At 49.9% G+C, this 16,171-nt stretch overlaps 1 protein-coding gene across 1 annotated transcript in view; it reads left to right on the top strand.

Moving 5' to 3' along the window:
• The window catches only part of RAD23B (RAD23 homolog B, nucleotide excision repair protein), a 171,203-nt gene that overhangs the window by 49,531 nt on the left and 105,501 nt on the right, over positions 1 to 16,171 (top strand). The gene's annotated exons all lie outside the window — the stretch shown is intronic.

Genomic DNA, 16,171 nt, shown 5'->3' with positions numbered 1-16,171 from the left:
GCTTCTTACGAAGCGATTCCATTCGGCAGATTCCACGCAAGAACTTTTCAGTGGGATCTGCTGGACAAATGGTCCGGATCGCATCTTCAAATGCATCAGCGGATAACCCTGTCTCCAAGGACAAGGGTGTCTCTCCTGTGGTGGTTACAGAGTGCTCATCTCCTAGAGGGCCGCAGATTCGGCATTCAGGATTGGGTCCTGGTGACCACGGATGCCAGCCTGAGAGGCTGGGGAGCAGTCACACAGGGAAAAAATTTCCAGGGCTTGTGGTCATGCATGGAAACGTCACTTCACATAAATATCCTGGAACTAAGGGCCATTTACAATGCCCTAAGTCAGGCAAGGCCTCTGCTTCAGGGTCAGCCGGTGTTGATCCAGTCGGACAACATCACGGCAGTCGCCCACGTAAACAGACAGGGCGGCACAAGAAGCAGGAGGGCAATGACGGAAGTTGCAAGGATTCTTCGCTGGGCGGAAAATCATGTGATAGCACTGTCAGCAGTGTTCATTCCGGGAGTGGACAACTGGGAAGCAGACTTCTCAGGAGACACGATCTTCACCCGGGGGAGTGGGGACTTCACCCAGAAGTCTTCCACATGATTGTGAACCGTTGGGAAAAACCAAAGGTGGACATGATGGCGTCCCGCCTCAACAAAAAACTGGACAGATATTGCGCCAGGTCAAGGGACCCTCAGGCAATAGCTGTGGACGCTCTGGTAACACCGTGGGTGTACCAGTCAGTATATGTGTTCCCTCCTGCCTCTCATACCCAAGGTACTGAGAATCATAAGAAGGAGAGGTGTAAAGACTATACTCGTGGCTCCGGATTGGCCAAGAAGGACTTGGTACCCGGAAATTCAAGAGGTGCTCACGGAAGACCCGTGGCCTCTACCTCTAAGAAAGGACCTGCTCCAGCAGGGACCATGTCTGTTCCAAGACTTACCGCGGCTGCGTTTGACGGCATGGCGGTTGAACGCCGGATTCTGAAGGAAAAAGGCATTCCAGATGAAGTCATCCCTACCCTGATAAAAGCCAGGAAGGATGTAACTGTGCAACATTATCACCGTATTTGGCGTAAATATGTTGCGTGGTGTGAGGCCAGGAAGGCCCCTACAGAGGAATTTCAACTGGGTCAATTCCTGCAAACAGGACTGTCTATGGGCCTCAAATTAGGGTCCATTAAGGTTCAAATTTCGGCCCTGTCAATATTCTTCCAAAAAGAACTAGCTTCAGTTCCTGAAGTTCAGACGTTTGTCAAGGGGGTACTGCATATACAGCCTCCTTTTGTGCCTCCAGTGGCACCTTGGGATCTCAATGTAGTTTTGGGATTCCTAAAATCACATTGGTTTGAACCACTCACCACTGTGGACTTAAAATATCTCACATGGAAAGTGGTAATGCTGTTAGCCCTGGCTTCAGCCAGGCGTGTATCAGAATTGGCGGCTTTATCCTATAAAAGCCCTTACCTAATTTTTCATACGGACAGGGCAGAATTGAGGACTCGTCCTCAATTTCTCCCGAAGGTGGTTTCAGCATTTCACTTAAACCAGCCTATTGTGGTGCCTGCGGCTACTAGGGACTTGGAGGATTCCAAGTTGCTGGACGTAGTCAGGGCCCTGAAAATATATGTTTCCAGGACGGCTGGAGTCAGAAAATCTGACTCGCTGTTTATCCTGTATGCACCCAACAAGCTGGGTGCTCCTGCTTCTAAGCAGACGATTGCTCGTTGGATTTGTAGTACAATTCAGCTTGCACATTCTGTGGCAGGCCTGCCACAGCCAAAATCTGTAAAAGCCCATTCCACAAGGAAGGTGGGCTCATCTTGGGCGGCTGCCCGAGGGGTCTCGGCTTTACAACTTTGCCGAGCAGCTACTTGGTCAGGGGCAAATACGTTTGCAAAATTCTACAAATTTGATACCCTGGCTGAGGAGGACCTGGAGTTCTCTCATTCGGTGCTGCAGAGTCATCCGCACTCTCCCGCCCGTTTGGGAGCTTTGGTATAATCCCCATGGTCCTTTCGGAGTCCCCAGCATCCACTAGGACGTTAGAGAAAATAAGAATTTACTTACCGATAATTCTATTTCTCATAGTCCGTAGTGGATGCTGGGTGCCCATCCCAAGTGCGGATTGTCTGCAATACTTGTACATAGTTATTGTTACCAAAATCGGGTTATTATTGTTGTGAGCCAACTTTTCAGAGGCTCCTCTGTTATCATGCTGTTAACTGGGTTCAAATCACAAGTTGTACGGTGTGATTGGTGTGGCTGGTATGAGTCTTACCCGGGATTCAAAATCCTTCCTTATTGTGTACGCTCGTCCGGGCACAGTATCCTAACTGAGGCTTGGAGGAGGGTCATAGGGGGAGGAGCCAGTGCACACCAGGTAGTCCTAAAGCTTTTACTTTTGTGCCCAGTCTCCTGCGGAGCCGCTATTCCCCATGGTCCTTTCGGAGTCCCCAGCATCCACTACGGACTATGAGAAATAGAATTATCGGTAAGTAAATTCTAATTTTTAGGTTTTTTATTTTCAGTGAGATCTGCTGGCAACAGACTCACTGCTACGAGGGACTAAGGGGAGAAGAAGCGAACCTACCTGATTGGAGCTAGTTTGGGCTTCTTAGGGTACTGGACACCATTAGCTCCAGAGGGATCGAACACAGGACCCGACCTCGATCGTTCGGTCCCGGAGCCGCGGCGCCGTCCCCCTTACAGAGCCAGAAGCATGAAGATGGTCCTGAAAATCGGCGGCAGAAGACTTCGGTCTTCAACAAGGTAGCGCACAGCACTGCAGCTGTGCGCCATTGCTCCTCGTGCACACCTCACACTCCGGTCACTAATGGGTGCAGGGCGCTTGGGGGGGGGGGGGGCGCCCTGAGCAGCAATATTAACACCTTGGCTGGCAAATTAATCACAATATATAGTCCTAGAGGCTATATATGTGAAAAATACCCCTGCCAGAGATCCATAAAAAGCGGGAGAAAGTCCGCCGAAAAAGGGGCGGGGCTTTCTCCCTCAGCACACTGGCGCCATTTTCTCTTCACAGTGCAGCTGGAAGACAGCTCCCCAGGCTCTCCCCTGTAGTTTTCAGGCTCAAAGGGTTAAAAAGAGAGGGGGGGGGCACTAAATTTAGGCGCAAAATTGTGTATTATAGCAGCTATAAGGGAAAAATCACTGTGGGAAGTGTGAATCCCTGTATTATATAGCGCTTTGGTGTGTGCTGGCATACTCTCTCTCTGTCTCCCCAAAGGACTTTGTGGGGTCCTGTCCTCAGTCAGAGCATTCCCTGTGTGTGTGCGGTGTGTCGGTACGGCTGTGTCGACATGTTTGATGAGGAAGGTTACGTGGAAGGCGGAGCAGATGCCGATAAATGTGATGTTGCCCCCTGTGGGGCCGACACCAGAGTGGATGGATAGGTGGAAGGTATTAACCGACAGTGTCAACTCCTTACATAAAAGGCTGGATGACGTAACTGCTGTGGGACAGCCGGCTTCTCAGCCCGCGCCTGCCCATGCGTCTCAAAGGCCATCAGGGGCTCAAAAAACGCCCGCTACCTCAGATGGCAGACACAGATGTCGACACGGAGTCTGACGCCTGTGTCGACGAGGTTGAGACATATACACAATCCACTAGGAACATCCGTTGCATGAGCTCGGCAATGAAAAATGTATTACACATTTCTGACATTAACCCGAGTACCACAAAACAGGGGTTTTATGTTTGGGGAGAAAAAGCAACCAGTGTTTTGTTCCCCCATCAGATGAGTGAATGAAGTGTGTGAAGAGGCGTGGGTTCCACCGATAAGAAACTGGTAATTTCTAAAAGTTACAGATGGCGTACCCTTTCCCGCCAGAGGATAGGTCACGTTGGGAGATATCCCCTAGGGTGGATAAGGCGCTCACACGTTTGTCAAAAAAGGTAGCACTGCCGTCTTAGGATACGGCCACTTTGAAGGAGCCTGCTGATAAAAAACAGGAGGCTATCCTGAAGTCTGTATATACACACTCAGGTACTATACTGAGACCTGCAATTGCCTCAGCATGGATAGTGCTGCTGCAGCGGGGTCTGTTACCCTGTCAGGACAGGGATACTATTTGGCTAACCATAGAGCATATTAAAGACGTAGTCTTATATATGAGGGATGCACAGAGGGATATTTGCCGGCTGGCATCCAGAATTAATGCAATGTCCATTCTGCCAGGAGGGTATTAGGGACCCGGCAGTGGACAGGTGATGCTGACTTTAAAAGGCACATCTGCCTTATAAGGGTGAGGAATTGTTGGGGATGGTCTCTGGGACCTCGTATCCACAGCAACAGCTGGGAAGAAATTTTTTTTTACCTCAGGTTTCTTCACAGCCTAAGAAAGCACTGTATTATCAGGTACAGCCCTTTCGGCTTTAGAAAAGCAAGCGGGTCAAAGGCGCTTCCTTTTTGCACAGAGTCAAGGGAAGAGGGAAAAAAGCTGCACCAGACAGCCAGTTCCCAGGATCAAAAATCTTCCCCCGCTTCCTCTGAGTCCGCCGCATGACGCTGGGGCTCCACAGGTGGAGCCAGGTGCGGTGGGGGCGCGTTTCGGGAACTTCAGCGACCAGTGGGCTCGCTCACAGTTGGATCCCTGGGTTCTGCAAGTAGTATCACAGGGATACAAGCTGGAGTTCGAGGCGACTCCCCCTCGCCGTTACCTCAAATCAGCCTTGCCTGCTGCCCTCTGAGAAAGGGGAGGTAGTACTGGCGGCAATTCACAAGCTGTACTTCCAGCTGGGGATAATCAAGGTACCCCTCCTTCAACAAGGCCGGGGTTACTATTCCACAATGTTTGTGGTACCGAAACCAGTCGGTTCGGTGAGACCCATTCTAAAATTGAAATCCTTGAACACTTATATACGAAGGTTCAAGTTCAAAATGGAATCGCTCAGGGCGGTTATTGCAAGCCTGGAAGAAGGGGATTACATGGTATCACTGGACATCAAGGATGTTTACCTGCATGTCCCCATTTACCCTCCTCACCAGGAGTACCTCAGGATTGTGGTAAAGGACTGTCATTACCAATTCCAGACGTTGCCGTTGGTCTGTCCCCGGCACCGAGGGTATTTACCAAGGTAATGGCCGAAATGATGATACTCCTTCAAAAATAAAAAAAAGGGAGTTATAATTATCCCTACTTGGACGATCTCCTTATAAAGGCGAGGTCCAGGGAGCAGTTGTTGGTCGGAGTAGCACTATCTCGGGAGGTGCTACAACAGCACGGCTGGATTCTGAATATTCCAAAGTCGCAGCTGGTTCCTACGACGCGTCTACTGCTCCTGGGTATGGTTCTGGACACAGAACAGGAAAAAGTGTTTCTCCCGGAGGAGAAGGCCAAGGAGTTGTCATCTCTAGTCAGAGACCTCCTAAAACAAATACAGGTGTCTGTGCATCAATGCACGCGAGTCCTGGGTAAGATGGTAGCTTCTTACGAAGAAATTCCATTCGGCAGGTTCCATGCAAGGATCTTCCAGTGGGATCTGTTGGACAAGTGGTCCGGGTCGCATCTTCAGATGCATCGGCTTATAACCCTGTCTCCAAGGGCCAGGGTGTCGCTGTTGTGGTGGCTGCAGAGTGCTCATCTTCTAGAGGGCCGCAGATTCGGCATACAGGACTGGGTCCTGGTGACCACGGATGCCAGCCTTCGAGGCTGGGGGGCAGTCACACAGGGAAGAAACTTTCAAGGACTATGGTCGAGTCAGGAGACTTCCCTACACATAAATAATCTGGAACTAAGGGCCATTTACAATGCCCTAAGTTAGGCTAGACCCCTGCTTCAACACCAGCTGGTGCTGATCCAGTCAGACAACATCACGGCGGTCGCCCATGTATACCAACAGGGCGGCACAAGAAGCGGGATGGCGATGGCAGAAGCCACAAGGATTTTCCGATGGGCGGAAAATCATGTGTTAGCACTGTCAACAGTGTTCATTTCCGGAGTGGACAACTGGGAAGCAGACTTTCTCAGCTGGCACGACTTCCACCCGGGAGAGTAAGGATTTCATCCAGAAGTCTTCCAAATGATTGTACACCATTGGGAAAGTCCACAGGTGGACATGATGGCGTCCCGCCTCAACAAAAAGCTAAAAAGATATTGCGCCAGGTCAAGGGACCCTCAGGCGATAGCTGTGGACGCTCTGGTGACACCGTGGGTGTACCAGTCGGTTTATGTGTTCCCTCCTCTTCCTCTCGTACCCAAGGTACTGAGGATAATAAGAAAAAGAGGAGTAAGAACTATACTCATTGTTCCGGATTGGCCAAGAAGAGCTTGGTACCCGGAACTTCAAGAAATGATCTCAGAGGACCCATGGCCTCTGCCGCTCAGACAGGACCTGCTGCAGCAGGGGCCCTGTCTGTTCCAAGACTTACCGTGGCTGCGTTGACGGCATGGCGGTTGAACACCGGATCCTGAAGGAAAAGGGCATTCCGGAGGAAGTCATTCCTACGCTGATTAAAGCTAGGAAAGAAGTGACCGCAAACCATTATCACTGCATTTGGCGAAAATATGTTGCGTGGTGTGAGGCCAGGAAGGCCCCAACGGAGGAATTTCAGCTGGGCCGTTTTCTGCACTTCCTACAGTCAGGGGTGACTATGGGCCTAAAATTGGGTTCCATTAAGGTCCAGATTTCGGCTCTATCGATTTTCTTCCAGAGAGAACTGGCTTCACTACCTGAAGTTCAGACTTTTGTTAAGGGAGTGCTGCATATTCAGCCTCCTGTTGTGCCTCCAGTGGCACCTTGGGATCTCAACGTGGTGTTGGATTTCCTAAAGTCACATTGATTTGAGCCACTTAAAACCGTGGAATTAAAATATCTCACGTGGAAAGTGGTCATGCTGTTGGCCTTGGCTTCGGCCAGGCGTGTGTCAGAATTGGCGACTTTGTCATGTGAAAGCCCTTATCTGATTCTCCATATCGATAGGGCAGAATTGAGGACTCGTCCCCAGTTTCTCCCTAAGGTGGTATCAGCTTTTCATTTGAACCAACCTATCGTGATGCCTGCGGCTACTAAAGACTTGGAGGCTTCCAAGTTGTTGGACGTAGTCAGGGCCCTGAGAATTTATGTTTCCAGGACAGCTAGTGTCAGGAAAACTGACTCGTTGTTTATCCTGTATGCACCCAACAAGCTGGGTGCTCCTGCTTCACAGCAGACTATTGCTCGCTGGATCTGTAGTACGATTCAGCTTGCACATTCTGCGGCTGGACTGTCGCATCCTAAATCAGTGAAAGCCCATTCCACGAGGAAGGTGGGCTCTTCTTGGGCGGCTGCCCGAGGGGTCTCGGCTCTACAACTTTGCCGAGCAGCTACTTGGTCGGGGTCAAGCACATTTGCTAAATTCTACAAGTTTGACACCCTGGCTGAGGAGGACCTAGAGTTTGCCCATTTGGTGCTGCAGAGTCATCCGCACTCTCCCGCCCGTTTGGGTGCTTTGGTATAATCCACATGGTCCTTACGGAGTCCCAGCATCCACTTAGGACGTCAGAGAAAATAAGGTTTTACTCACCGGTAAATCTATTTCTCGTAGTCCGTAGTGGATGGTGGGCGCCCATCCCAAGTGCGGATTGTCTGCAATACTTGTATATAGTTATTGTTTAACTAAAGGGTTATTGTTGAGCCATCTGAGAGGCTCAGTTATTTATACTGTTAACTGGGTATAGTATCACGAGTTTTCTCTAACGTCCTAGTGGATGCTGGGAACTCCGAAAGGACCATGGGGAATAGCGGCTCCGCAGGAGTTTGGGCACAACTAAAAGAAAGCTTTTAGACTACCTGGTGTGCACTGGCTCCTCCCACTATGACCCTCCTCCAAGCCTCAGTTAAATTTTTGTGCCCGGCCGAGCTGGATGCACACTAGGGGCTCTCCTGAGCTCTTAGAAGAAAGTATATTTTAGGTTTTTTATTTTACAGTGAGACCTGCTGGCAACAGGCTCACTGCAACGAGGGACTAAGGGGAGAAGAAGCGAACCTACCTGCTTGCAGCTAGCTTGGGCTTCTTGGGCTACTGGACACCATTAGCTCCAGAGGGACCGACCGCATGGAACTTGCCTTGGTGTTCGGTCCCGGAGCCGCGCCGCCGTCCCCCTTACAGAGCCAGAAGCAAGAAGAAGTCCGGAAAATCGGCGGCATTAAGACTTCTGTCTTCTCCAAGGTAGCCCATTGCTTCTCATACACACTTCACACTCCGGTCACTGAGGGTGCAGGGCGCTAGGGGGGGGCGCCCTGAGCAGCAATAAAAACACCTTGGCTGGCAAAACAATCACAATATATAGCCCCAGAGGCTATATATGTGATAATTACCCCTGCCAGAATCCTTAAAAAAGCGGGAGAATAGTCCAAAAAAGGGGCGGAGCTATCCCCCTCAGCACACTGGCGCCATTTTTCCCTCACAGTTCCGCTGGAAGGAAGCTCCCTGGCTCTCCCCTGCAGTCTACACTACAGAAAAAGGGTAAAAAAGAGAGGGGGGGCACTAAATTTAGGCGCAGTAAATATTATAGCAGCTATAGGGGACATAATTCAGTTAGTCCCTGCAGTATATAGCGCTCTGGTGTGTGCTGGCATACTCTCTCTCTGTCTCCCCAAAGGGCTTCTGTGGGGTACTGTCCTCTGTTTAGAGCATTCCCGGTGTGTGTGCGGTTTGTCGGTACGGCTGTGTCGACATGTTTGAGGAGGAAAATTATGTGGAGGCGGAGCAGATGCCTGTAGAAGTGATGTCACCCCCTGCGGGGCAGACACCTGAGTGGATGGTTTTATGGAAGGAATTACGTGCAAGTGTCGACTCCTTACACAAAAAATTTGACGACATGCCAAATGCGGGACAGCCGGCTTCTCAGCTTGTGCCTGCCCAGGTGTCTCAAAGGCCATCAGGGGCTCTAAAACGCCCGCTACCTCAGATGGCAGACCCAGATGTCGACACGGATACTGATACCAGTGTCGACGACGATGAGTCTAATCTAATGTCCACTAAGGCCATTCGCTGCATGATTGAGGCAATGAAAGAGGTGTTACACATTTCAGATTTAAACCCAGGTACCACAAAAAAGGGTATTATGTTTGGGGAGAAAAAACTACCCGTAGTTTTTCCCCCATCTGAAGAATTAAATGAAGTGTGTGAAGAAGCGTGGGCTTTCCCTGATAAAAGATTGATAATCTCAAAAAAATTACTAATGGCGTTCCCTTTCCCGCCAGAGGATAGGGCACGTTGGGAAACACCTCCTAGGGTGGATAAAGCGCTCACACGTTTGTCTAAAAAGGTGGCACTTCCGTCTCCGGATACGGCCGCTCTGAAGGAGCCTGCGGATAGAAAACAGGAGGCGATCCTGAAGTCTATATATACACACACAGGCATTATACTTAGGCCAGCTGTTGCGTCAGCATGGATGTGCAGTGCTGCCGCTGCGTGGTCAGATTCCCTGTCAGAAAATATTGACACCCTTGACAGGGACACTATTCTGCTAACCATAGAGCATATAAAAGACTCAGTCTTATACATGAGAAATGCACAGAGGGAGATCTGCCGGCTGGCATCTAAAATAAGTGCATTGTCCATTTCTGCTAGGAGAGGCTTATGGACCCGGCAGTGGACAGGGGATGCAGATTCCAAAAGGCACATGGAAGTTTTGCCTTATAAGGGTGAGGAGTTATTCGGAGATGGTCTCTCGAACCTCGTTTCCACAGCGACAGCTGGGAAGTCAGCATTTTTACCCCATGTTCCCTCACAGCCTAAAAAAGCGCCGTTTTATCAGGTACAGTCCTTTCGGACCCAGAAAAACAGGCGAGGAAAAGGCGGGTCCTTTCTGTCCAGAGGCAGAGGTAGGGGAAAAAGGCTGCAACAAACAGCTAGTTCCCAGGAGCAAAAGTCCTCCCCCGCTTCTTCCAAGTCCGCCGCATGACGGTGGGGCTCCACAGGCGGAGCCAGGTACGGTGGGGGGCCGCCTCCAAAATTTCAGCGATCAGTGGGCTCGCTCACAGGTGGATCCCTGGATCTTTCAAGTAGTATCTCAGGGGTACAAGCTGGAATTCGATGCGTCTCCCCCCCGCCGTTTCCTCAAATCAGCCTTGCCAGCAACTCCCTCGGACAGGGAGGCTGTGCTAGAGGCAATTCACAAGCTGTATTCCCAGCGCGTGATAGTCAAGGTGCCCCTACTTCAACAAGGACGGGGTTACTATTCCACACTGTTTGTGGTACCGAAACCGGACAGTTCGGTGAGACCCATTTTAAATTTCAAATCCTTGAACACATACATAAAAAAATTCAAGTTCAAGATGGAATCGCTCAGGGCGGTTATTGCAAGTCTAGACGAGGGGGATTACATGGTATCCCTGGACATCAAGGATGCTTACCTGCATGTCCCCATTTACAATCCTCACCAGGAGTACCTCAGATTTGCGGTACAGAATTGCCATTACCAATTCCAGACGCTGCCGTTTGGTCTGTCCACGGCACCGAGGGTGTTTACCAAGGTAATGGCGGAAATGATGATACTCCTTCGAAAAAAGGGAGTTTTAATTATCCCATACTTGGACGATCTCCTAATAAAGGCGAGATCCAAGGAGCAGTTGTTGGTAGGAGTAGCACTATCTCAGGAGGTGCTACACCGGCACAGTTGGATTCTAAATATTCCAAAGTCACAGCTGGTTCCGACGACACGTCTACTGTTCCTGGGAATGATTCTGGACACAGTCCAGAAAAAAGTGTTTCTCCCAGAGGAAAAAGCCATGGAGCTGTCGTCTCTAGTCAGAAACCTCCTGAAACCAAAACAGGTGTCTGTGCATCACTGCACGCGAGTCCTGGGAAAGATGGTGGCTTCTTACGAAGCAATTCCTTTCGGCAGGTTCCATGCCAGAATCTTTCAGTGGGACCTTTTGGACCAATGGTCCGGATCGCATCTTCAGATGCATCGGCTAATAACCCTGTCTCCAAGAACCAGGGTGTCTCTGCTGTGGTGGCTGCAGAGTGCTCATCTTCTAGAGGGCCGCAGATTCGGCATACAGGACTGGGTCCTGGTGACCACGGATGCCAGCCTTCGAGGCTGGGGGGCAGTCACACAGGGAAGAAACTTCCAAGGACTATGGTCGAGTCCGGAGACTTCCCTACACATAAATATTCTGGAGCTGAGGGCCATTTACAATGCCCTAAGTCAGGCAAAACCCCTGCTTCAAAACCAGCCGGTACTGATCCAGTCAGACAACATCACGGCGGTCGCCCATGTAAACCGACAGGGCAGGACGGCAATGGCAGAAGCCACAAGGATTCTCCGATGGGCGGAAAATCATGTGCTAGCACTGTCAGCAGTGTTCATTCCGGGAGTGGACAACTGGGAAGCAGACTTCCTCAGCAGGCACGACCTCCACCCGGGAGAGTGGGGACTTCATCCAGAAGTCTTTCAAATGATTGTAAACCAGTGGGAAATACCACAGGTGGACATGATGGCGTCTCGCCTAAACAAAAAACTAGAGAGATATTGCGCCAGGTCAAGGGACCCTCAGGCGATAGCGGTGGACGCTCTAGTGACACCGTGGGTGTACCAGTCGGTTTATGTGTTCCCTCCTCTGCCTCTCATACCAAAGGTACTGAGAATAATAAGAAAACGAGGAGTAAGGACAATACTCGTGGTTCTGGATTGGCCAAGAAGAGCGTGGTACCCGGAACTTTAAGAGATGATCTCAGAGGACCCATGGCCTCTGCCGCTCAGACAGGACCTGCTGCAGCAGGGGCCCTGTCTGTTCCAAGACTTACCGCGGCTGCGTTTGACGGCATGGCGGTTGAACACCGGATCCTAAAGGAGAAAGGCATTCCGGAGGATGTCATTCCTACGCTGATTAAAGCCAGGAAAGATGTAACTGTAAAGCATTATCACCGCATATGGCGGAAATATGTTGCTTGGTGTGAGGCCAATAAGGCCCCAACAGAGGAATTTCAGCTGGGTCGATTTCTGCACTTCCTACAGGCAGGAGTGACTATGGGCCTAAAATTAGGCTCCATTAAGGTGCAGATATCGGCTCTGTCGATTTTCTTCCAAAAAGAACTAGCTTCACTACCTGAAGTCAGACATTTGTAAATGGAGTGCTGCATATTCAGCGCCCTTTTGTGCCTCCAGTGGCACCCTGGGATCTCAACGTGGTGTTGAATTTCCTAAAATCACATTGGTTTGAGCCACTAAAGACCGTGGATCTAAAATATCTCACGTGGAAAGTGGTCATGTTATTGGCCTTGGCTTCGGCCAGGCGTGTATCAGAATTGGCGGCTTTGTCATTTAAAAGCCCTTATCTGATTTTCCATATGGATAGGGCAGAATTGAGGACTCGTCCCCAGTTTCTCCCTAAGGTGGTATCAGCTTTTCACTTGAACCAACCTATTGTAGTTCCTGCGGCTACTAGCGACTTGGAGGATTCCAAGTTGCTGGACGTAGTCAGGGCCTTGAAAATTTTAAGTTTCCAGGACGGCTGGAGTCAGGAAAACTGACTCGCTATTTATCCTGTATGCACCCAACAAACTGGGTGCTCCTGCTTCTAAGCAGACTATTGCTCGCTGGATTTGTAGCACAATTCAGCTGGCGCATTCTGCGGCTGGACTGCCGCATCCTAAATCAGTTAAAGCCCATTCTACAAGGAAGGTGGGCTCATCTTGGGCGGCTGCCCGAGGGGTCTCGGCTTTACAACTTTGCCGAGCTGCTACTTGGTCAGGGGCAAACACGTTTGCAAAATTCTACAAATTTGATACCCTGGTTGAGGAGGACCTTGAGTTCTCTCATTCGGTGCTGCAGAGTCATCCGCACTCTCCCGCCCGTTTGGGATCTTTGGTATAATCCCCATGGTCCTTTCGGAGTTCCCAGCATCCACTAGGACGTTAGAGAAAATAAGATTTTACTCACCGGTAAATCTATTTCTCGTAGTCCGTAGTGGATGCTGGGCGCCCGTCCCAAGTGCGGATTGTCTGCAATAATTGTACATAGTTATTGTTCACTAACGGGTTATTGTTATGAGCCATCTGTTGAGAGGCTCAGTTATGTTTCATACTGTTAACTGGATATGGTATCACGTGTTATACGGTGTGATTGGTGTGGCTGGTATGAGTCTTACCCGGGATTCAAAATCCTTCCTTATTGTGTCAGCTCTTCCGGGCACAGTATCCTAACTGAGGCTTGGAGGAGGGTCATAGTGGGAGGAGCCAGTGCACACCAGGTAGTCTAAAAGCTTTCTTTTAGTTGTGCCCAGACTCCTGCGGAGCCGCTATTCCCCATGGTCCTTTCGGAGTTCCCAGCATCCACTACGGACTACGAGAAATAGATTTACCGGTGAGTAAAATCTTATTATACGGTGTGATTGGTGTGGCTGGTATGAGTCTTACCCGGGATTCAAAATCCTTCCTTATTGTGTCAGCTCTTCCGGGCACAGTATCCTAACTGAGGTCTGGAGGAGGGTCATAGGGGGAGGAGCCAGTGCACACCAGGTAGTCCTAAAGCTTTCTTTAGTTGTGCCCAGTCTCCTGCGGAGCCGCTATTCCCCATGGTCCTTACGGAGTCCCAGCATCCACTACGGACTACGAGAAATAGATTTACCGGTGAGTAAAATCTTATTTTTTAGTGAATTTGTTTTTTTATTTTCCAGTTTTTCAGCGCCATTTAGTTATGCTGAAGAGAGCTGGGTGTGAGCTCTCCTCCTGCTCTGCTTGCAGCTATTGCAGGGTCACCAGTTCACTTCTTACAGTGTCCAGGGCCCAGGTTTAACAGGACACACCAGGTGCTGAAAAGGGGCTGCTGAGTAGGGTAGCCACGGTCTAGCAGCAGTAGTGCTGGGCTGCGTCTTACGCATTGTGGTATTCGGCGCCTCCCAGGACGATCCCAGTCACTTGGTGAGAGCATTGGTAGTATAATATACCCCTTTCACATCTCCAATGCCGGATCCCACCCGGGAACTGGAAACGGGTCCTTCCAGGGTGGGATCTGGCATTGGAGACTCTGCTACCCCTTTTCGCTGGGTCGGTTACCATAGCGGCGGAGCCGGTGGCGAGGGTGGAAGCGGCGCAGGGAGATGAGTTAATCTCCGCGCCGCCTCTCCCTATACTGTGAAAGGCTACTGTGTCGCATTGACCCGACAACTCATTCACACTGCGCCTGACCCGGTATTCAACCTGGGAATAACCCTTATTAACCCGGTTGGATTACTGGCTCGGGCGACCTGGGAATTCTCAAAGGCCCCTTTCACATCTCACACTGACCCATGTTGACCTGGGAATATGCTGGGTCGATACCGGGTTATTTTTGCGATGTGAAAGGGGTATTACATTTGTCTTGTCTGGTTTTGACCACTTGGTTCTTGATACCCAGCTCCTGAGGTCATCCAGACCATGGGTCAGGCTCGAAAGCCAGTTACTTCCAGGATATCATCGTATATGAAGACTTTACATCTTATGGTGTAAATGACATGGTCTCTCCGCACGGCTTCTTTTGGCTAAGGCAGATTCTGTCCTTTCTTTAAGATGGACTACATCAAGGCCTTCGCCTTTTTTTTCTGAATGGTTGTGTCTGCCCTGTCCATCCTTTTTCAGAGATGATTACCCATTATTCTGGTTGTACAAACCTTTCTTCAAGGGATACTGCACATTCAGCTGATGTAGATTCCTCTTATTCCTCTGTGGGATTTGGGTTTGGAAGCTCTTCAGAAGACCACATTCAAACCTCTTAAAGTCGTTAAGTTATCTTAAGTTGAAATTGGTATTTCTCCTAGCCACGGTTCCTGCTAGATGTGAGTAATAATCTTTTTTTTGTTCTTCTGGTCGGCCGGCCTCCAAGCGCTCCATTGCTATATGGCCACTTTAAATGCCTATCTGACAGACTAGGCTTCCTTCTAGGATCATTCTACTCATGCAGTTGGGCTTCTTGGGCGGTTCGCCATTGCGCTTCAGTGGAACTGCTGTGCAGAGCGACAAACTGGTAATCTGCATACCTTTACCAAATTTTACTAGCTCTATATACCTTTGGTTTCTGTGATGCTTTTTTTCGGTGAAAAGTTTTACGTGCGGCTTTGCAGGACAGAACCTCTCCGTACTAGGCTTTGAGGTCCCACAGTCAATATATCTGTTCTCCAGATTGGATGGGAGAGAAAATGGAATTTCTCTATTATCCACTAGGGGACACTGGAGTTAGACAGCTGGGGTGTGAAGTATGCAGACTGGAGGTAGCACAACGTAATAAAATGTACAGCTGGCTCCTCCCCCTTCATGCCCCCGTCCCTCCAGTTTGAAAATTTGTGCTGGGAGGTAGAAGTACAAAAACGTGCGCTCTTGCTCCATAAGAGTTTCCTGATAGATTCTGTGCCTAATCCCACCTAAAAGAAAGGAGAGAGCAGGTTGACCCAAAGGTACTCTTTGCAGAGTACACATGAGACAAAGATCCCGGTGGAAGGGATCAGCGGCTCACTTCAGGAGATCTACTAACAGTGAGTAACCCCTCTATGCGGTTCCCCCGCCTGGCACAGTATTTAGGGATGGCAGGTGCTAGCGGGCAGCACAGATTATTCAGACCAGAGTGGATCTGGAGAGCTTGTCAGGGTGCGCACTGCATATTGAAGCCCCGGGGGAGTGAGACTGGCGGAGGGAGCAGAGCGGGAGACGGAGCCTTTAAAAGGGGTTCAGGCTCCTGAGCGATGGTTAGCCCGGCAAAGGGCACGGTAGCATCCCTCCATTACACAGGTTCACACAGCGCTGTTAGGTAGGGAAAGCAGCAATGAGGGGATTAAAAATGTTCAACAGCGGCCATTTTGCTTTTCTTCTGGCTCGCTGTTAGAGCAGGCATTCTGAAAGGGGAGGGGTAGAGTGAGGAGCCCGTTAGTGTAGCTTTCATCAGGATTAGACTGCTGTAGCTAAGCTCTGCCACCTGTCGCACAGAAGATGTAAAAACAGCACCATATTGTTTTAATATCTGAATGTCCTCCATAGGAACATTATATTTAGGACTGTGGGCTCCCTTCGCGCTGGCTCTGTGATTATCAGCACTGTTAAGTAGATCTCACTGAAATTACTATTTTTGTTTGTAAAGAAAAAAAATATCTCCCAAGGGATGCTGCTGACAGGTCCTGAGGTGGGGGAGCATCGGAGTTCTCAACAATACTGTGATACGTCTCAAGCTGTCTCAGCATTTGGTGGTGTGGGG

The sequence above is a fragment of the Pseudophryne corroboree genome, chromosome 1 (assembly GCF_028390025.1).
Source record: "Pseudophryne corroboree isolate aPseCor3 chromosome 1, aPseCor3.hap2, whole genome shotgun sequence".
Lineage (NCBI taxonomy): Eukaryota > Metazoa > Chordata > Amphibia > Anura > Myobatrachidae > Pseudophryne > Pseudophryne corroboree.
Note: the sequence above shows the minus strand (reverse complement) of the source record. Positions and strands in the feature narration are given on the sequence as shown.